General features: G+C 47.9%; 2 long non-coding RNA genes across 2 annotated transcripts in view; one reads left to right on the top strand and one right to left on the bottom strand.

Annotated features, from left to right (window-relative positions):
• Positions 1–16,875, bottom strand: part of LOC140394904 (uncharacterized) — a 51,094-nt gene extending 34,219 nt beyond the window's left edge. Inside the window, exon 1 of the long non-coding RNA XR_011936071.1 lies at positions 16,760–16,875. This is a non-coding gene — a long non-coding RNA (uncharacterized lncRNA). The remainder of the gene's footprint in view (positions 1–16,759) is intronic.
• Positions 1–22,806, top strand: part of LOC140394905 (uncharacterized) — a 40,512-nt gene that overhangs the window by 309 nt on the left and 17,397 nt on the right. Inside the window, exons 2-4 of the long non-coding RNA XR_011936072.1 lie at positions 16,017–16,416; positions 16,866–17,105; positions 19,940–20,066. This is a non-coding gene — a long non-coding RNA (uncharacterized lncRNA). The remainder of the gene's footprint in view (positions 1–16,016; positions 16,417–16,865; positions 17,106–19,939; positions 20,067–22,806) is intronic.

Here is a 22,806-nt window from a genome sequence, read left to right as displayed (position 1 = left end):
GCAGCCATCATAACGAATTTTATTAATTGTGGAGGGTTTCAGATGGGCGGGATTCTCCATCCCACCGCACCCGTTTTCTGGTGTGGCGCGCCCCCGGTGGCAGCGGGATTCTCCGTCCCGGCAGACGGCCAATTGGGTTTCCCATTGTGGGAACCCCCAAACCGTCGGGAAATCCGCGGGCGTGAGTGCGCTGCCGGCGAAGTGGAGGATCCCACTGGAGTTTGTGCTTGACGGTTGCCCGCTGATCAGAATCTAATCTTCAGCTCATGCATCTCCATTGAATCCCTTCAATCAGAATCTCTCCCTTCAACATGTAGCCTTCCTTTCCCGAAGCCAGCAACCCTATGTTAGGGTTTGATTGGCTGGGCCCTGTGAGCTTTATCTACCTTGCTGAACAGAGCATTCATTATGTGTGGGACTGCACACAGAGGCCTTGCCTATCCCCATCAGGCCTGTTTGGCTGTCCGAGCTCCTGTGTCAGCTTTTGCAGAGAGTTGATCCATTGGCCCAAAATGTGCCAAACCCACACTTGGTTCGACACAGGCCAATTTAACTTAAAAAGTGAAGACATGCCCCCACCCATTTTCCCACTGTTGGCCATGATTGAACACAAAATGCTGTCTGTTAAGCAATGGTGGCCAAGGATCAGCGATCACGATAAATAATCAAAAGAGAGGATGTGCAAGAGTGTGTTTCCCCGTATGAAGCCTGACCCGAACCCGAGTGAAATGACACAAATGCCCATTTTCCAAAGGTACTGGCCGGAATGGTGGTGGGGAAAAGGCTGGGGGGTGGGACTAATTCTTTCAAAGAGCTGGTGCAGGCAAGCGGGGCTGCATAACCTCCTCCGCGCTGTCACATTTTATGATTCTGTGAATCTTTCATCACTTCCACCCCTGAAGAGATCACCTAGCTCAACAGGGTTCTGAGGCCAAAGGCTCAGCAGCGCTTAGCAGGTAAGCCGCGACTTCATGGCTTCGGTTAAATGTTAATGTTTTGCCTACCAAAGATTTGATAGGAATTTACAACCGGGCCAAAAATAACATTCTTGGTTAGAAAAATCTTGCATCAAGATTTAATTTTGAATAAAACCGAAATCCTGAAATAACAACCTCGCTAATTAAAACCCAGTAGCAAAGAGATCGTAATTTCTAATCTAATTCCAATTAAGCCTTCTTGGGAGAAAATAAATTTGACTTTAACTTCTTCCAAGAAAATGTGAAATGAGGTAACCAAGTAAAATGATACTGTTTCTGATTTGACAACCTATTATTCTTCGATTTTTACAAATATCAGTTTAGTGTTCTTCACAGAAATGGATTTTCTTAATGATTCTAATAGCACGGAGCAGCAGATTGATTCAGCTTGCTTTTTATTTTCTCTGCTGCCCCAATTTTCCATCTGCTGTTTCCCTCCTTCGGCTGAAGACATTAATTCCTACTCGTGGCCTTCTTGTGCTCTGTCCAATCAGCTGAATGAATACTGGTAGTGTGGTAGCATGGTCCCTTTAAGGGGCAATACTTCACCGGCCATGTGATGGGCCTAGGGCCTATGGGGACACAGCATGCGAATGTAAGCCTGTCAGGAGTTTAGGCGCGGTTCTGGTCGTTGGGATTGGTCAGAGTTAGCCCAGGAGTCGTAGGAACAAGACCTGTGTATTAGTTGTTCTGTCCAGTATATATAGTTCGCCAGGGTTTAACAAACCTCTTTTGTGTCAACACTGCCTCGTCGATCGCCTCACACTGTAAGTAGGCCATGCATTCATGAGGGGGACTGCAGACTCCAGTGAGACTGCACAGAACCTCCAACAAAGAACAAAGAACAAAGAAACGTACAGCACAGGAACAGGCCCTTCGGCCCTCCAAGCCTGTGCCGACCCTGCTGCCTGTCTAAATGAAAATCTTCTACACTTCCTGGGTCCGTATCCCTCTATTCCCATCCTATTCATGTATTTGTCAAGATGCCCCTTAAATGTCACTATCGTCCCTGCTTCCACCATCTCCTCCGGCAGCGAGTTCCAGGCACCCACTACCCTCTGTGTAAAAAAACTTGCCTCGTACACCTCCTCTAAACCTTGCCCCTCGCACCTTAAACCTATGCCCCCGAGTAATTGACCCCTCTACCCTGGGAAAAAGCCTCTGACTATCCACTCTGTCGATGCCCCTCATAATTTTGTAGACCTCTATCAGGTCGCCCCTCAACCTCCGTCGTTCCAGTGAGAACAAACCGAGTTTATTCAACCGCTCCTCATAGCTAATGCCCTCCATACCAGGCAACATTCTGGTAAATCTCTTCTGCACCCTCTCTGAAGCCTCCACATCCTCCTGGTAGTGTGGCGACCAGAATTGAACACTTATATTCCAAGTGTGGCTCAACTAAGGTTCTATACAGCTGCAACATGACTTGCCAATTCTTATCCTCAATGCCCCAGCCAATGAAGGCAAGCATGCCGTATGCCTTCTTGACTACCTTCTCCACCTGTGTTGCCCCTTTCAGTGACCTGTGGACCTGTACACCTAGATCTCTCTGACTTTCAATACTCTTGAGGGTTCTACCATTCACTGTATATTCCCTACCTGCATTAGACCTTTCAAAATGCATTACCTCACATTTGTCCGGATTAAACTCCGTCTGCCATCTCTGCGGCCATTTCCAAACGATCTAAATCCTGCTGTATCCTCTGACAGTCCTTATCGCTATCCGTAATTCCACCAACCTTTGTGTTGTCTGCAAACTTACTAATCAGTCCAGTTACATTTTCCTCCAAATCATTTATATATACTACTCACAGCAAAGGTCCCAGCACTGATCCCTGCGGAACACCACTAGCCACAGCCCTCCAATTAGAAAAGCACCCTTCCATTGCTACTCTCTACCTTCTGTGACCTAGCCAGTTCTGTATCCGTCTTGCCAGCTCACCCCTGATCCCGTGTGACTTCACCTTTTGTATTAGTCTACCATGAGGGACCTTGTCAAAGGCCTTACTGAAGTCCATATAGACAACATCCACTGCCCTACCTGCATCAATCATCTTTGTGACCTCTTCGAAAAACTCTATCAAGTTAGTGAGACACGACCTCCCCTTCACAAAACCATGCTGCCTCTCGCTAATACGTCCATTTGCTTCCAAATGGGAGTCAATCCTGTCTCAAAGAATTATCTCCAGTAATTTCCCTACCACTGACGTAAGGCTCACCGGCCTGTAGTTCCCTGGATTATCCTTGCTACCCTTCTTAAACAAAGGAACAACATTGGCTATTCTCCAGTCCTCCGGGACATCACCTGAAGACAGTGAGGATCCAAAGATTTATGTCAAGGCCTCAGCAATTTCCTTTCTAGCCTCCTTTAGTATTCTGGGGTAGATCCCATCAGGCCCTGGGGACTTATCTTCCTTAATATTTTTCAAGACTTCCAACACCTCGTCTTTTTGGATCTCAATGTGACCCAGGCTATCTCCACATCCTTCTCCAGACTCAACATCCATCAATTCCTTCTCTTTGGTGAATACTGATGCAAAGTATTCATTTAGTACCTCGCCCATTTCCTTTGGCTCCACACATAGGTTCCCTTGCCTCTACTTCAGTGGGCCAACCCTTTCCCTGGCTACCCTCTTGCTTTTTTATGTACGTGTAAAAAGCCTTGGGATTTTCCTTAAACCTATTTTCCAATGACTTTTCGTGACCCCTTCTAGCCCTCCTGACTCCTTGCTTAAGTTCCTTCCTACATTCCTTATATTCCACACAGGCTTCGTCTGTTCCCAGCCTTCTAGCCGTGACAAATGCCTCCTTTTTCTTTTGACGAGGCCTACAATACCTCTCCCACTTGTCAGATGTTGATTTACTCTCAAACATCCACCCCCAATCTAGGTTCTTCAGTTCCCGCCTAATATTGTTATAATTAGCCTTCCCCCAATTTTGCACATTCACCCTAGGACCACTTTTATCCTTGTCCACCAGCACTTTAAAACTTACTGAATTGTGGTCACTGTTCCCGAAATGCTCCCTACTGAAACTTCTACCACCTGGCCGGGCTCATTCCCTAATACCAGGTCCAGTACAGCCCCTTCCCTAGTTGGACTATCTACATATTGTTTTAAGAAGCCCTCCTGGATGCTCCTTACAAACTCTGCCCTGTCTAAGCCCCTAGCCCCTAGTGAGTCCCAGTCAATATTGGGGAAGTTGAAGTCTCCCATCACAACAACCCAGTTGTTTTTACTCGTTTCCAAAATCTGTCTACCTATCTGCTCCTCTATCTCCCGCTGGCTGTTGGGAGGCCTGTAATAAACCGCCAACATTGTGACTGCACCCTTCTTATTCCTGATCTCTACCCATATAGCCTCACTGCCCTCTGAGGTGTCCTCCCGTAGTACAGCTGTGATATTCTCCCTAACCAGTAGCGTAACTCCGCCACCCCTTTTACATCCCCCTCTATCCCTTCTGAAACATCTAAATCCTGGAACGTTTAGCTGCCAATCCTGTCCTTCCCTCAACCAGGTCTCTGTAATGGCAACAATGTCATAGTTCCAAGTACTAATCCAAACTTTAAGTTCATCTACCTTACCCGTAATACTTCTTGCATTAAAACCTATGCACTTCAGGCCACCAGACCCGCTGCTTTCAGCAACATCTCCCTGTCTGCTCTGCCTCAGAGCCATACTGGCCCTATTCCCTAGTTCTCCCTCAATGCTTTCACCTTCTGACCTATTGCTCCAGTGCCCACCCCCCTGCCATGCTAGTGTAAACCCTCCCGTGTGACACTAACAAACCTCGCGGCCAGGATATTTATGCCTCGCCAGTTTAGATGCAACCCGTCCTTCTTGTACAGGTCACACCTGCCCCGGAAGAGCTCCCAGTGGTCCAGATAACGGAAACCCTCCCTCCTACACCAGCTGTTTAGCCACGTGTTTAGCTGCTCTATCTTCCTATTTGTAGCCTCACTGGCACGTGGCACAGGGAGTGATCCCGAGCTAACAACCCTAGATGTTCTGTCTTTTAACTTTCTGCCTAGCTCCCTGAACTCCTGCTGCAGGACCTCATGCCCCTTCCTGCCTATGTCATTAGTACCAATATGTACAACGACCTCTGCCTGTTTGCCCTCCCCCTTCAGGATGCCCTCTACCCATCCTGAGACATCAGGGACCCTGGCACCAGGGAGGCAACATACCATCCAGGAGTCTCTTTCACATCCACAGAACCGCCTATCTGTGCCCCTGACTATAGAGTCCCCTATGACTATTGCTCTTATGCGCTTTGACCCTCCCTGCTGAACATCAGAGCCAGCTGTGGTGCCACTGCTCTGGCTGCTGCTGTTTTCCCCTGATAGGCTATCCCCCCCGACAGTATCCAAAGGGATATAACTGTTCAAGAGGGGGACAATCACAGGGGATTCCTGCACTGACTGCCTGCCCCTTCTGTTGGTCACCCATTTCTCTGCCTGCACCTTGGGTGTGACTACATTTATATAACTGCGATCTATGACGCTTTCCGCCCCTCCATGCTCCTAAGTGCATCCAACTGCTGCTCCAACCGAACCATGCGGTCTGTGAGGAACTCCAGTTGGGTGCACTTTCTGCAGATGAAGCCATCCGGGATGCTGGAAGCTTCCCGGACCTGCCACATCTCACAGTCAGAGCACAGCACCCCTCTAATTGACATTGCGTTAATTAATTAGTAAATTAAATAAAAAAATTAAGAAATTTAAGTTACTGTTAACTATATGTTTCCGAGCACTAGATTTCTACTATAAATGTGAAAGATAAATACAGTACTCTCCGATCTCTGGCTTCGATACCCCTCTAAATTATAATTAAGTAATTACGTAATTATGTCTAATTAGTTTAACAATGCTAAATTTTTAAATTTAGTGTAGATTCCCAACCAGCCTATCAGGTCACAGCTTTACTGTGATGTCACTTCAGTTCCCCCCCCCCCACACACACACACAATTTGAAAAGGTAATAAAAATAAAAATCACTTACCTTCCCAGGATGCTCTCTGGTTCTCTCCCTGCAGGTAAAAAGTTACAGGCCAGAAGAAAGAGAACAAAATGGTAGGGAAAAAGCACCTTCTCCCACTCTGCACCGAATTCCCTCACTGCAGCAAATTACCATGTTCTAATTCCGACTCAGGATCTGTCTCCTTGACCTGCACAAACAGACTGGTAAGACCTTGATTCTCCAACGCTCACCACCGACGTACCTTCATAGTGGCAGCAGAGCCTCAATAAACTTTCCCTTGCTTCTGAGTTTGATAAAGCCCGCGCGCCAGCCCTGATTTTCACTCACTCAAAACCCGTCAGAGTTGAAATTGGGCTCACTGCATCAGCAGGGGACCCCTCCTGGACATTACTCCCCTCCCTAGCCCGAGGTTGATGAGTTTATTTGTAAACCATAAGAAATAGGAACAGGAGGAGGCCATTCAGCTCTTCGAGCCTACTCCACCATCTAATAAGATCATGGCTGATCTAACACTTGCAAATTCCGCTTTTCTGCCTTCTCTCCGTAACCCTTCATTCCCCAACTGATTAAAAACTTATCGATTTCAGCTGCGAAAATGTTCAAGGACTCGTCCTTTACAGCTTCCTAGGGTAGAGAATTCCAAAGACTCCCCACTCTTTGAGAGTAGAAATTCTTTCTCAAAGCCGTCTTAAAAGGACAGCACCGTGGCGCAGTGGTTAGCACTGCTGCATCATGGCGCTGAGGACCCGGGTTCGAATCCCAGCCCCGGGTCACTGTCCATGTGGAGTTTGCACATTCTCCCCGTGTCTGTGTGGGTTTTACCCCCACAACCCAAAGATGTGCAGGGTAGGTGGATTGGCCGCGCTAAATTGCCCCTTAATTGGGAAAAAATAACCGGGTACTCTCAATTTATTTTTTTAAAAGCCGTCTTAAATGAGCACCATCTTATTCTGCAACTCGCCCGCTGGTCCTGCACTCTCCCATGAGTGGAAACATCCTCCCAACATTTACCCTGTCTAACCCGCTAAGAATCTTTTATATGTTTCAATCACATCACCTCTCATTTTTCTGAACTTCAATGAATATAATTTATATTTGAGCGACATTAATATTGCACTCATTCTGTGTCATAAGCAGAGTTGGTTATATTTAGCCATTGGTACGATTCCTCTGAGGTTTCTCACGCTCTGCCACCAGAAGCCCCTCTGTAGAATTATCCATTGGAACCAAACCCAGAGGTCAGGAGCAAGAATTGTGTCTGGTTCATTTTCCGCCTCCCTAATCCAGCATTGGTGCAGCAAGTGACAGCTCTCCGGTTTTTCACCTTTAAATCAAAAGGTTCTGTGGGCCCACTGCCGTTGGCTGGTGTCCATAGGGACATTGAAAATTCAATGCATGACTACCCTGCAGAGCCATTGATCAGCAAGTCTGTTGAAGTTCTGATATCTGTACAGGTACCAATGTGTTTTACACAAACACGTTCTGAGAATTCAGCTCTCCTGTGACGGAAGCAAAATGGCTGGCGTGTGCCACCCGACTGCCAAAGCAAATCTTCGCACAACTCAAGGAAGGCTCCTGAAAAAGGAGGACAAAGGAAGCGCTTCAAAGACACCCTGAAAGTTTACTTCAAGAACGGCAACATTGACGTCAAAGCCTGGGAGACCCTTGCTCAGAAGAGACCTACTTGGGGGAACCTCCTGATTCAAGGGACACAATTCTTCGAGGACACCCGGCGGCAAGAGGAGGCCTGGAAAAGGAGCCCGAGAAAGGAATACCTGCGACTTAGCGTCCAAGGACCAATCCCACCTTCGGAAACACCTGCCACGTGTGCGGGTGAAGATTGGCCCTATGATCGGGCTCATCAGCTATGCAAGGACACACAGAACCCATGACGATTATTCGGAGTTTCTTAGGTGGACAATCATACTCGTTAGCGAGTGATCGCTGAAGAAGAAGACTGAGCATGTAAATAAAAGTTACTTTAAAAAAAGATCTTTGTCCTCATGGCAGATCGCTTGCTAAGGATACCAGGGCAGGTCAGAGGCTGGGAATCCTACGGCGAGTAACTCACCTCCTGACCCCCCAAAGTCTGTCCACCATCTACAGGGCACAAGTCAGGAGTGTGATGGAATACTCTCCACTTGCCTGGATGAGTGCAGCTCCAACAACACTCAAAAAGCTTGACACAATCCAGGACAAAGCAGCCCACTTGATTGCTCCCCCTTCCACATACATTCACTCCATCCACCACCAATGATCAGCGGCAGCCGTGTGTACCATCTACAAGATGCACTGCAGGAATTCACCAAGGTTCCTTCGTCAGCACCTTCCAAATCCATGACCACTACCATCTAGAAGGACAAGAGCAGCAGATATCTGGGAACCCCACCACCTGGAGGTTCCCCTCCAAGTCACTCACCACCCTGACTTGGAAATATATCGCCCCTCGCTCACTGTCGCTGGGACAAGATCCTGGAACTCCCTCCCTGACAGCATAATGGGTGTACCTACACCTGAAGAACTGCAGCGGTTCAAGAAGACAATTCACCACCACCTTCTGAAGGGCAACTAGGGATGGGCAATAAATGCTGGTCTAACCAGCGACGCCCACATCCTGTAAATGAATTTTAAAAAAGAGTAAGGCACCCAACAGTTTCCAAGGTAACCCAACAATAACAGAATTCCAGCTCACTTGCACCCCTCAAATAAACAACTCCTCAAGTGTTCTTATGCTTCGTGTCACCGTAAATGGCACAGACGACTTTCCCCTGTAGTTATGCTGTGTGTCTACAATGTCATAATGTACCAAAAGTGACACTAACCTCCAAGGTGCAATCAGTTTTCCCATCGTGTGGACTGAGTGAGAAGGATAAGGGGCAAGATCTCCTGGTGTTCATGCTGAAGGACCGTCTGGTCCCGCTTACGGCGCACCCCCCTCGCCACAGGTTTCCCAGGGGTGCGGGCCGCCTCCCTTCACTGAGAAGCATGGGGAGGCCAGGAAATCTTGCCCATAATGTTGAGCTATTTACATAGCAACTGTTTAACAAGTGAGCTCTGCCTCTCTTCTGGTAACTGAGTCAAACTGGGGTATGATTCCATTGGCCCTGGTTCCTCGTTCAAATTATTTCATCAGGATAGAATCGTACCCAAAGCTGACCGATTACAGAAATAAAAAGTAACAGAAATGTATGGCTATATGGCCAAGCACCCAGGGAGGCAGCACAGGAACAATTGGCTGGGTAGCTTCCCCCTGTGCTGTACGATCTGACAATATCTTCAATCGTTACAATTGAAAGTGTTTTCGGCAGAAGAAAAGCTGAATGGATTCTCATTATAATGAACTGAAATTTTCCCAAATGGGCGGGGATAGAGAGACCGCCCAAACCGGCAGCCCCAAAATATGAAGCTTTTGATGAGTACTAACGCTCAGCATTCAAAATCCACTTGCGTCACGACTTCAGATTCTGTTGGAGACCTCGATCGGCCTGTGTTCACACGCGAGACTTTCAGCACAGCCAACCTCCAAATTACCAGTGTGTTAGCAAAAGCAATTACTTTGGGCAGCTTTTCTGGCAAATGCGTTAATGTCATTTTGCCAGCACATTGCTCTTCCATGAAGATATTTCCATTCCCTTACTTTCAACGTCAATATCAAGACCAGGGAAAGCAGCAACTCAAGGATTTTCAGGGTAGGTATTGTGTTCTTGAACCTGCCAAGCAAGTGGGAATATCAGTTAAACCAGCAGCTATACAGCTGGATTTAAAGAGCAACCTCATGGGTATTAATCCTACTGCAGAAGAAGATCACTACTGCAAAGGATCACTTACTTGGAGTTATCTTTTGGGAAGTTTACAATGTATTACATAAATAGGGGGCAGGCATCTGCTGTTCAGAACTGGAGGACATCTTCTGGCAGGGAAGAGATGGTTGAGTGAGGGAACCATGGTTGACGAGAGGTTCAATGTCTTGTTAAGAGGAAGAAGGAGACTTATGTAAGGCTGAGGAAACAAGGTTCAGACAAGGTGCTGGAGGGATACAAGATAGCCAGGAGGGAACTGAAGAAAGGGATTAGGAGAGCTAAGAGAGGGCATGAACAATCTTTGGCGGGTAGGATCAAGGAAAACCCCAAGGCCTTTTACACATATGTGAGAAATATGAGAATGACTAGAGCGAGGGTAGGTCCGATCAAGGACAGTAGCGGGAGATTGTGTATTGAGTCTGAAGAGATAGGAGAGGTCTTGAACGAGTACTTTTCTTCTGTATTTACAAATGAGAGGGGCGGTATTGTTGGAGAGGACAGTGTGAAACAGACTGGTAAGCTTGAGGAAATACTTGTTAGGAAGGAAGATGTGTTGGGCATTTTGAAAAACTTGAGGATAGTCAAGTCCCCCGGGGCTTACGGGATATATCCAAGGATTCTATGGGAAGCAAGAGATGAAATTGCAGAGCCGTTGGCAATGATCTTTTCATCCTCACTGTCAACAGGGGTGGTACCAGCGGATTGGAGAATGGCAAATGTCGTGCCCCTGTTCAAAAAAGGAACTAGGGATAACCCTGGGAATTACAGGCCAGTTAGTCTTACTTCGGTGGTAGGCAAAGTGATGGAAAGGGTACTGTAGGATAGGATTTCTGAGCACCTGGAAAGACACTGCTTGATTAGGGATAGTCAGCACGGATTTGTGAGGGGTAGGCCTTGCCTTACAAGTCTTATTGAATTCTTTGAGGAGGTGACCAAGCATGTGGCTGAAGGTAAAGCAGTGGATGTAGTGTACATGGATTTTAGTAAGGCATTTGATAAGGTTCCCCATGGTAGGCTTCTGCAGAAAGTAAGGAGGCATGGGATAGTGGGAAATTTGGCCAGTTGGATAACGAACTGGCTAACCGATAGAAGTCAGAGAGTGGTGGTGGATGGCAAATATTCCGCCTGGATCCCAGTTACCAGTGGCGTACCGCAGGGATCAGTTCTGGGTCCTCTGCTGTTTGTGATTTTCATTAATGACTTGGATGAGGGAGTTGAAGGGTGGGTCAGTAAATTTGCAGATGATACGAAGATTGGTGGAGTTGTGGATAGTGAGGAGGGCTGTTGTCGGCTGCAAAGAGACATAGATAGGATGCAGAGCTGGGCTGAGAAGTGGCAGATGGAGTTTAACCCTGAAAAGTGTGAGGTGTCCATTTTGGAAGGACAAATATGAATGCGGAATACAGGGTTAACGGTAGAGTTCTTGGCAATGTGGAGGAGCAGAGAGATCTTGGGGTCTATGTTCATACATCTTTGAAAGTTGCCACTCAAGTGGATAGAGCTGTGAAGAAGGCCTATGGTGTGCGAGCGTTCATTAACAGAGGGATTGAATTTAAGAGCTGTGAGGTGATGATGCAGCTGTACAAAACTTTGGTAAGGCCACATTTAGAGTACTGTGTACAGTTCTGGTCGCCTCATTTTAGGAAGGATGTGGAAGCTTTGGAAAAGGTGCAAAGGAGATTTACCAGGATGTTGCCTGGAATGGAGAGTAGGTCTTACGAGGAAAGGTTGAGGGTGCTAGGCCTTTTCTCATTAGAACGGAGAAGGATGAGGGGCGACTTGATAGAGGTTTATAAGAAGTTGGATAAGGGGAATAGATAGAGTAGACAGTCAGAGACTTTTTCCCCGGGTGGAACAAACCATTACAAGGGGACATAAATTTAAGGTGAATGGTGGAAGATATAGGAGGGATATCAGAGGTAGGTTCTTTACCCAGAGAGTAGTGGGGGCATGGAATGCACTGCCTGTGGAAGTTGTTGAGTCGGAAACATTAGGGACCTTCATGCAGCTATTGGATAGGTACATGGATTACGGTAGAATGATATAGTGTAGATTAATTTGTTCTTAAGGGCAGCACGGTAGCATTGTGGATAGCACAATTGCTTCACAGCTCCAGGGTCCCAGGATCGATTCCGGCTTGGGTCACTGTCTGTGCGGAGTCTGCACATCCTCCCCGTGTGTGCGTGGGTTTCCTCCGGGTGCTCCGGTTTCCTTCCACAGTCCAAAGATGTTAGGTTTGGTGGATTGGCCGTGATAAATTGCCGTTAGTGTCCAAAATTGCCCTTAGTGTTGGGTGGAGGTGTTGACCTTGGGTAGGGTGCTCTTTCCAAGAGCCGGTGCAGACTCAATGGGCCGAATGGCCTCCTTCTGCACTGTAAATTCTATGATAATCTATGATTAACCTAGGACAAGGTTCGGCACAACATCGTGGGCCAAAGGGCCTGTTCTGTGCTGTATTTTTCTATGTTCTGTTGGTGCTAAGGCCTCACTTCCTTCAGGGTCACTGTTCCATAAACCTGTGAAGTATTTTAGCTGTTTCTCTTTCCCCTGTCATTGACAGCCTATTGCACTCAGCTGCCTACAGGGTCCCTGGCTCTGGAATTCCCTCCTGTTGCTAACTTTGCCTCAGTTCAATTGCTCTGTTTTATTACCTTTGCTCTCGAGTCGCCAGGTATCTTTATGATACCGCCACGAGGTTCAAGTCCGAGTAATGATCAATAACCCAATACACCGATTAGTAAGATTTAAATCAAAGAACATTTATTATACACAGTAATCGCTACTCATGCACAAATTCTACGTCTAAGCTACTTCTACAACTAACAGGCCTATACTTAACTTTGAACTGGCCCCACCAGGTCAGGGAAACAAATGGCCTTTCATTCGGGTTCTGAGCCTGCGGGATTCGAAGTTGGTACGGATTGGTAGCTAGGAGCGCCTATCTCGTAGCGAGCGTTAAATTAAGACTTACGATTTCGATCTTCACTGCTCCGGTCATGGTCAATGTTGGTTCGTTGTTGCTGGGTGACCCGGGCAGGAAGAAGAGCGTGAAGAGAGCGAAGAGGTGGAGAAGAAGAGAGCGATTTGAACTTGGGGCTCAATTCTTATAGTCCCCAGGGGCTTCCCGCCTTTCGGGGCGGACCCTGTACCTAGTCCCAAGTGATTGGACTTTGTCCCAATCGCTTGGTTCAATTTACTCCAATGCTGGAGCGGTTTCCTGATCGATGGGCGGTCTTGAGGTGCTCGTTCACCTCCTTTTGTGTAGGCTCCTGCTGGCGCCAAAGAGTCTGGTTTGGCTTTATGTGTCTAAATGTTGCTTATTGTTCCCGGGGATTTCTCATTAATATGCAGATGGCTGGTGTTTTGTTATGCTGATGGTTGTCTGGCCTTTCCAGAGGTAAATACACACTCAACCTGCAGCTGCTTGTTTGTGTCCTGTTGGCTGACTTTCCCATCAGCCTTTGCCGTTCGCCATTTTGAATCGGGAGTTGGCCATTTTAAGTGGCTACACTCCCTAACCCCTCGGCCTCACCATCTCTTTCCTTCAAGACCCTCCTTAAAATCTACCTCTTTGACCACATATGTGGCCACCCATTCTAATATCTCCTTCCGTGGCTCAGTAGGGTGGACTCCAGCATGCCATGCTTTCGGAGAGTGTTGTCTGCTTCTGGACCTATTGTATAAAGGAAGGAGTTAACTGAAGCTTTGGCTCTTTTCCATGTAGACCCCCGATGCTCACTGCACCGGAGGAAATGGCATTTGTATAACTCCCACTGCTAGTCTCTCGGTGCGCTCTCGAGGCAGCCAGACGGGCGGAGCGGGGCAGTGGCTGCTCACCAGGTCACTGTTATCTCTCTCCAGTGTCACTCCTTCTCCCACCAAAGTTTCTCGAGCTGCTTTCAAAGGTTTCTTCAGTCTGTGTTTACTTCGATAAAGCTGATTTTTTTTTACATCAACGTCGCCATCGCAGCCACCATGTTGTAAGATTGGTCCTTCTGTCTTGGACATTAGGGGCGTGATTCTCCGAAATGGAGACTAAGTGTTTGTGCCGTCGTGAACGCCGTCGCGTTTCACAACGGCGTGAAACGGGCGCAGGGACTACCGATTCTGTCCCCCACAGGGGGCCAGCACGGCGCTGGAGAGGTTTGCGCTGCTCGAGCCTTCCTTCCCGGCACCAAACGGGCGCCGCGCCTACCCGCGCATGCACAGTTGGGCCGCACCAACCCGCGAATGCGCGGGGGACTTCTTCAGCGCACCGGCCCCGACGCAACATGGTGTGGGGGTTCAGGGGCCGGCGGGGGGGGGGGCGGTGGAGAGAGGCCGGCCCATCGATCGGTGGGCCCGGTCGCGGGCCAGGCCCCATTGGAGGCCCCACCCCATCCTGGGCCCAGGGATGGAGCCCCCCTCCCCTCCCCACAGGCCGCACCCCAACCCTTCGCGCAGAGTTCCCGCCGCCGGCGACCAGGGGTGACCAGTGCCGGCGGGACTCTGCTTTTTCCGCGCGGCCGCTCGGCCCATCCGGGCCGGAGCTCTAATAAATAAATGTTAAGCAGCCACCAATGTTTACAGACTATCTAAGAACCCAATCCCCTGCCTAGGGTGGGATTCTCCCAGCCCCGGGCCGGGCCGGAGATTCGCCGCAACCGTGCCACACCGCGGACAGCGGCCCGTGACCGGCGACGCGCCATATGCGCTGGCGTAAATGGGGCCGATTTTCCGCACCTCGGAGAATCGCGCGCCGGCGTCGGGGCGGCGTAGCACGGTTGCGGCGAATCTCCGGCCCGGGGCTGGGAGAATCCCACCCTAGGCAGGGGATTTGGTTCTTAGATAGTCTGTAAACATTGGTGGCTGCTTAACATTTATTTATTAGAGCTCCGTCTAATTGATTTGAGGTATGAGGCATGACTGATTGGTGCCAGTGGTACATCACCATCTACGTCCTGCATTAGTATATCCCATCAGTTAACACTTTATTCTACACTTAGTCCTGGGCTATCAAGAGAAAATATTAGTTTGGTTCCCACTGCTGATTGTTACCAAGAACCTTCAGAGAGAATAGATGATTGGACCTGGTTATGATGTTTTCCATGTTAGAATTGTCTACTCACTATTTAAGGACACATACACGTCCGACATAGAGTGAGGGATAAATATTGGCCAGAATAACAGGAGCTCCTCTGCTCTTCTTCAAATGGTGCCACACAAAGAGATTAACCAATTTTTAAAATCCATAAAAAGGGCATTTCAGGATCCCCCCGCCCCCCCCCCCAACCCTAACCCTAACCCTAACCCCCCCACCTCCCCCACCACCCGCCCTGCTCTTCACCACTTCAACCTTTTCTGGAGTCCTCAAAACCCCCCCCCCCCTCCCCCCGCTCATATGGGAAAGGCACCACCCCAGCCGGGCAGCCAGGCACCATGCACTGCCAGGCTGGTACCCTGACAGTGCCCCTGCCACTCTGGCAGTGCCATCCGGGCACCCAGGTAGTGCCAAGGTGCACGGCTGCCAGGGGGAGTGCCAGGGTACCACCCTGCCCTGTCCCCTACCAGCCGGGGGCCTCTAATTGCCTGCGAGACCCACCCCCCCAACCCCCGGGTGCCAGTGCTGAATGGCGCGCAGTGTGGCCTCGCAGGCGCGGCCATTCAATCCCAGGCACCGAGTAAATTGAGAGTCTGGTAACTCTCACGCGGTTTTACGCCCGGCGCGGAGGCCCATTTCCGCCTCTCGCAGGATTCAACCATCGCATCCTGACTCCAAGGTCAAGCTCGTTGAGGTTGTTGAATCGAGCCCATGTTCTCTCCAAACCTCCTTTGAAGGCGATGGGAGTGGAAGAGTTAAATACATTATGAGCACAAAGTGGACTATTTATAAATTGTTACATGTTGAGAAAGTAAAGTCATCGTACTGTAAAGGCAAAAACCTATAGTATTTCATTTTGTTAATTGTACACTTTCAAAAGAAAACCTTCCAGGGGAATTATTTTGGTGAATAAGCCAAAAGGTCATGTACCATTACAGGTTTTGTTTGTGTTCAACTGAGCAAAGCTGTAGCTGCTTGAAGTGTTATTTATCACATGCAGGCTTTTAGAGCCTCATCACTTGTCTTTTGTCTTCAAAGCAGCCATTCTGCACCACTTCCTGAAGTAAATAAGACTTTGTAGCGTAATAATTTAGTGCTGTATCCAAATGATGAAGTTGCCTTTTATGGCCCCGTGCAAAAATGGGCAAAATTTTAAATGTTTAACTCTTTATTCCTCAAGAATCTGTTTGAATTTGGATCCTGATATCACGAGCCTAATTAAACAGCCTTCCCAGCGGTGAGAACGAACTCTGAACAGCAGCGAATCTGAACAAAGCTGAATTATGGCGTCACTGTCGATCAGTGCTTTAAGTTGCATTGTGCCATAGGAGACCAGAGCTCTCGTTGCCTCTACAAATTGTGCAAGTCTCACACTGTGAGGGAGGTAAATCTGCATTCTCGCCCGTCTCCTGGAGGCCCATCCGTCTCCTGGAGGCCCATACAGGCTGCAGCCAATTGTGACAACTCAAGCCCCCATCATATTTAGCAGTTTTACACTAAGCTGTTTTGCGAAGGAAGAATTAGGACGACGTGAACAAGTTTTTTATGTCAACAAGATCCACACCATGAGGGCCGATGTGGTGAGTTTCATACAGAAGTTTAAAAAAATAAATTTTGAGTACCCAATTCATTTTTTTCCAATTAAGGGGCAGTTTTTTTCCAATTAAGGAGCAATCCACCTAGCCTGTACATCTTTGGGTTGTGGAGGCGAAACTCACGCAAACACAGGGAGAATGTGCAAACTCCACACGGCCAGTGACCCAGAGCCGGGATCGAACCTGGGACCTCGGCGCCGTGAGGCAGCAGTGCTAACCACTGTGTCACCGTGCCGCCCACGTTTCATACGGAAGTTGAGTCTACCTTGGGAGCCACTCGGAACTAGAGCTTGCAGCCTGAATCAGAGATATGCAGTAGCGCACTTACACATTGCTGCAGCGGAGCTCCTGTCCTCATTGCAAGTTTCAGACTGTCTTTTCATGGTTACTAATATTTTTGTCCTTGCTCTTTACGTTTGCTTCCACTGCCGCAGATCAGCTGTCTGGACGAGAAAGACAAGAACGGAATTACGACATTCTTGATGTTGCTGCTTCGCTCTGCACTGGCCAGTGAAAACACAGCACCGAGGGACAAGAGAGAAAGAGTGCTGAGATTTGTTTCTGTGGTGAGGGTGCCCTGACCAGCAACACAAAAAGAACTGGCAACGTGCACTGCGTACCGAGCAAGCCAAGTCAGATTACCAACTGGTGCTGGGATGTAAAAGCAGTGGGAGGTTAGCATGTTCTGGACATCATTTTTAAAAAAAATTAACAGCAGAAACAAAGCTCGAGTAGCTTACTTCAATGCCACAACGCTGATCTGCCACCCTGAATGCTTTGGGCATGCATCAGTTCGCAATAAACAGCCAAATTTGGCTTTGGTATGAGAAAATGGTTCCCAGCCAGTCAGCTCACTTTGGTACATTATATTCAAGTCAAAACACATCTCCCAGTGAAACAACAAGACGATCAAAACAATCGATTCTTTTATTCTCAAATGTGAAATCGTTGTCCAATTTCAGCAGGCAGTATTTGTTTAACCGGGGAAAGCAGATTCTCTCTCAATTAGCTCTCCTGCTATTCCCAATGATATTCATGCACAGTGAGGTTCTAGGACAGCTACAGTAGCTATTTCAAGTGGCTATTTCTCATATGTGAGTCTGAAATGCAATGCCCACAGGCTATTTGCTTGTGTGTGTAATGGAAATGAGTGGGGAGGCAGGCTTCATCGCCTGGCCCAGTTTTATCCTACGGCCGTACACTTCTATTTTCTGTCAGGGACCATTGCCTTCCTGGTCCATTGCCTCCCCCCCCCCCCTCCCTAACTTAGGGGCACTGAGATTCTCTGCATTTTTTCATTGTAGTGTTGCTAGCCAGACTCCAGATCACCACTCCTCCCCCCCCCCCCCCACCCCCCAACCCCCTTTACATTCCCATCTAACAGCATTAACCGTTGGCAGAACCAAAATTAAAGAACAGACACACACACATGCACACATGCATACACTTACACACACATACAATACATACATCCACACGCATCCACACACACATTGACTCACAGACACTCACACAAAGACACCCCCACAGACACATACATACAACACATACGCACTACATACACATACACTTACACACATGTACACATTCAACACACACGCACACAGTCACACACACAAAGTCACTCACAACACATACACACATACACAAGCACACACGAATACATACATGCACACAAACACACACACAGGCACAAATGCACACATACACACAAACAAACATACTTACACACATACATACACATGACAAATTAGTTCCTGTGGCTGCTGTAAGAAGGCAAATTATCAAATTTACATTATTAAGTACAGCCGACAGGAAGTGAGCCACTTGATTGCGGTCGACTGCTGTTTGAATATATTTCTTTAAACAGCATCTCAATAATGATGTGCCAAGTGCTGCCAAGATCAGCAAACTCAGCACACAACAGAGACTCAAAGCAGAGGCCCTCCTGCTCCATCTGACTCGGAACAGCACACCAAGGAGCACGTCCTGTCATTAAGGGATCGGGAAAGCTGAAAACAGGTTCAGACTGAAATGAAGCAAAGCCAAAAGCATCTGCACTGTGGCCTATTCCATATCCCCAGACCCTTCTAGTTCTCTGTACGAAACCTGTACAGAAACTAATGCTCAGACTAAACTCATAGTCAGGTACTCTCTGCCTATGCGCTGCTGTGTGGCTAATGGAATTAGAGTCGGGGTATTCTTGAATTTCTAATTTCTCTCTCAGTCATTTCTCCTCCAGCGTGAATTATGTTTTGCCGTTGCAATGGGCGGCGCAGGGGTTAGCACGGTCGCTTCACAGCTCCGGGGTCCCGGGTTCGATCCCAGCCCCGGGTTACTGCCCGTGTGGAGTTTGCACATTCTCCCTCTTTTGCATAGGTTTCACCCCCACCACCCAAAAGATGTGCGGGGTAGGTGGATTGGCCACGCTAAATTGCCCCTTAATCGTAAAAAATGAATTGGATACTCCAAAAAAAAATTTTTTTAAGTCGAACTTATTTGAAGAGCTGTAGGTTTGCTTTTTTCTCATCCCTGATGAATGGTTTCCTTTAAATTGTCTTTCTTTTGACTTAATGGTTGGGAGGCGCATTTTAAAAATGTTATCGAGTTGCTTTACTCCTGATCTCCTGATTTCACTTGGTGTATTTTGGTTCCAAGGAGTGGAAGTATTTGAATTTCAGGAATCTGTTATTGAGACACTGGCTTATGCCCCAGTGGCTATTTTAGTCACGTTTAACTCCTTCAAGGGGCAAAGGGCTCAGACTTGACCCATCTGAAGCAATGACTTTGGGCTGTTTGTCTGAAGCTGGTGTGAGCTTCAGATTTAACAGCCTGATAAAGTTAGCCTTTCTTCAAGATCTTGAAATTTCCAGCGCATCTTTTTCTGTGTTGCTCCTGATTTCCAAATCGCGGCTCCAATCACCAGCAGGCGGCTGATTTGCCCTTGTCGCTCCCGGCCTCTTTCCCCCGCCTCACCCACACAGTCTCCAAGGCTTTGCAATTGTGGGACACAGACGGCTAACGCATAAATACTTTGCATGTAGATCTGAAATTCTGTTCAACGCTATTTCAATGGAGGTGTTAACCTGCTAAAAGTAATGGATTAGCACTTCTTTTGCAAAAAACAGATGAAGGAATTTGACACAAACGTGTCACATATCTACCGGCTCGCATCCCATAGTGACATTTAATCCTGGGCCTTCAACCTTCTCAATATTTTTGAAGCCTCTCTCCCCTTTATCTACTCCAACAGGCGCCGGAATGTGGCGAACATCTCCCTGAACAGGTGCCGGAATGTGGCGACTAGGGGCTTTTCACAGTAACTTCATTTGAAGCCTACTTGTGACAATAGCGATTTTCATTCATTTCTTTTCATTCATTCATATCTACCCCAGTTGCGCTGCATTAATTCACGATCAGAATTCTAAGGAAAAACAGAGGAGTATGCCAAGTCTGCACACTTACCACTTCATAGGTGCATAACCGAGCCATATATTACTTTGGACAGATGGAGACTCCATACTTTCCGACACCAGAAGGCTTCACCTTCATCCAACAGGTTCTATTGGAGGAGCGTGTACAAGGGCCAAAGGGACTCAAAACCATTTCCTCCATTTTTGTCATCAGCAAACAAGGTAAGAGAAAATGCTGGGTCGTGCAGGTCAGCCGGCGTAGGCCGCAAAGGTCGGCTGGCGTGGGTCGCGAAGGTCAGCCGGCGTGGGTCGTGCAGGTCAGCCGACGTAGGTCGCGAAGGTCGGCTGGCGTGGGTCGCGAAGGTCGGCCGTCATGGGTCGAGAAGGTCGGCCGGGTTGGGTCCCGAAGGTCGGCCGGGTTGGGTCCCGAAGGTCGGCCGGTTGGTAAAAATGGGTCCCCGGAAAAAAGTCTGAAAACCACTGGCCTAGATTCTGTTTTATCTGGAGCGGCACTGCAGGAAACCCACAATCTTTGGACTCAGGAGTGGCAATGTCATCACCCCTTTCGCATTGGTCCTCTCATTTTTCAAAGAGGAACAATAGTGAATTGCACAGGCCTTGCCTCAATCAAAACCACCCCTGACTGACTGGCTGTTTGGATTGGATTGGTTTATTGCCACGTGTACCGAGATACAGTGAAAAGTATTTTTCTGCGAGCAGCTCAAACAGATCATTTAGTGCATGAAAAGAAAATAACAAGAAAATACGTAATAGGGCAACACAAGGCACACAATGTGAATACATAGACACTGGCATCGGGTGAAGCATACAGGAGTGTAGTATTAATCAGGTCAGTCCATAAGAGGGTCGTTTAGGAATTAAAAACAGTGGGGAAGAAGCTGTTTTTGAATCTGTTCGTGCGTGTTCTCAGACTTTTGTATCTCCTGCCTGATGGAAGAAGTTGGAAGAGTGAGTAAGCCGGGTGGGAGGGGTCTTTGATTATGCTGCCCGCTTTCCCCAGGCAGCGGGAGGTGTAGATGGAGTCAATGGATGGGAGGCAGGTTTGTGCGATGGACTGGGTGGTGTTCACGACTCTCTGAAGTTTCTTGCGGTCCTGGGCCGAGCAGTTGCCATACCAGGCTGTGATGCAGACAGATAGGATGCTTTCTATGGTGCATCTGTAAAAGTTGGTAAGAGTCAATGTGGACATGCTCGAATTTCCTTAGTTTCCTGAGGAAGTATAGGTGCTGTTGTGCTTTCTTGGTGGTAGCGTCGACCTAGGTGGACCAGGACAGATTTTTTGGCTGACAAATTAACAAGCCGCTGGAACATCTGTGGTTATTTAACTTCCAAATTTGTGAAGTTGGCCTATGCAATGGGGTTAGGCAGTTTGCATCAACCATTCAATCCATTATTTCTCCCTTTACTTCTCTTTCTGTACTTTCGCATCATGGACATCTCCAACATATCGGATTCACAGCTGAGGCACATAGATCTCAGGCAGCTTTTGTTTCTCAACATGTTTTCCTGGCACTCCTCAAGTGGGTATGTTTATGCTTTCTTTCCTTACATTTTCTGGCTACTTGCTCATTCCCAATTTTTATCGCCACCTCTGGTGACCTTTTATCTTCAGCTGCCCAGACCCTGAGCTCAGGATTTCCTTCTTTGGACCACTTCACGTGTAGGATTCTTGTATGAGGAGAAAGTCATAGAATAATCATAGAATTTACCGTGCTCCACTCACCTGAGGAAGGAGCTGTGCTCCGAAAGCTAGTGATTCGAAACAAACCTGTTGAACTTTAACCTGGTGTTGTAAGACTTCTTACTGTGCCCACCCCAGTCCAACGCCGGCATCTCCGCATCATAGAATTTACATTCGGCCCATCGAGTCTGTACCAGCCCTTGGAAAGTCCACGCCTCCACCCTATCCCCGTGACTCAGTAACCCCACCTGACCTTTTGGACATGAAAAGGCAATTTAGCATGGGTAATTCACCTAACCGCCACTTCTTTGGACTGTAGGAGGAAATCGGAGCACCCGGAGGAAACCTACGCAGGCATGGGGAGAACCTGCAAACTCCACACAGACAGTCCCCGAGGCCGGAATTGAACCCAGGTCCCTGGAGCTGTGAAGCAGCAGTGCTAGCCTCTGTGCTGTCGTGGGTTGACTGGTCGACAGGGCCTATATTCACTGGAGTTTAGAAGAATGAGAGGGGATCTGATTGATGGGGTTGGATTGACTGGGTGTTGTTTTCTATGGCTGGGGGAAATCTAGAACAAAGGGTCACAGTCTTGGAATACAATATAGGCCATTTAGGATTGATGTTCGGGGTAATGTCTTCTCCCACTCTAGACTCTCAAGGCGTCAAGGGATAAGGGGAGAGCACAGGACTATGATAGAGGATCAGCCATGATCATGTTGAATGGTACAGCAGGTTCGAAGGGCCGAGTGGCCTGCTCCTGCTCCTATTTTCTATCAAGCTTTTGGCCACATGTCCTAATATCTCTTCATGTAGCTTGGTGTCAAATTTATTTTGAAAACTAATGCTTCAATGAAGTATCTTGGGATGTTTTACTCCCTTAAGGGTGCTACATAAATGCAATGTATTGTTGGTACTTCTTTCCGGTGGTCAATATCTGTATTAAGATATTGGAGGAAGAAAATTGTATGTTTGTTTAATTCATAGTTTATTAAGCTACCCTGTGACATCTGGACACGTTGCCCTTCTCTGTCTGAGCTTTTGCAGTCTCCGTGTTTCGGAGTTTAATCCTCAGTAAGCGCTAATCAGTCCTGAGAGTAATTGCCAAATGCACTGAGACTATATAGACCCACAACTGGAAAAGTCAGTCGACAAGAAATGCACTCAGATTGTAAATAAAGCAGCAAACGTGCGACTTCCATCCCGTCAGCTAAGCAGTTGCAGTTTGTCCAGGGTTAACATGGAGGTATGGAAACAGGCAGT

Source organism: Scyliorhinus torazame, chromosome 18, assembly GCF_047496885.1.
Source record: "Scyliorhinus torazame isolate Kashiwa2021f chromosome 18, sScyTor2.1, whole genome shotgun sequence".
NCBI classification, from domain to species: Eukaryota; Metazoa; Chordata; class Chondrichthyes; order Carcharhiniformes; family Scyliorhinidae; genus Scyliorhinus; species Scyliorhinus torazame.
Note: the sequence above shows the minus strand (reverse complement) of the source record. Positions and strands in the feature narration are given on the sequence as shown.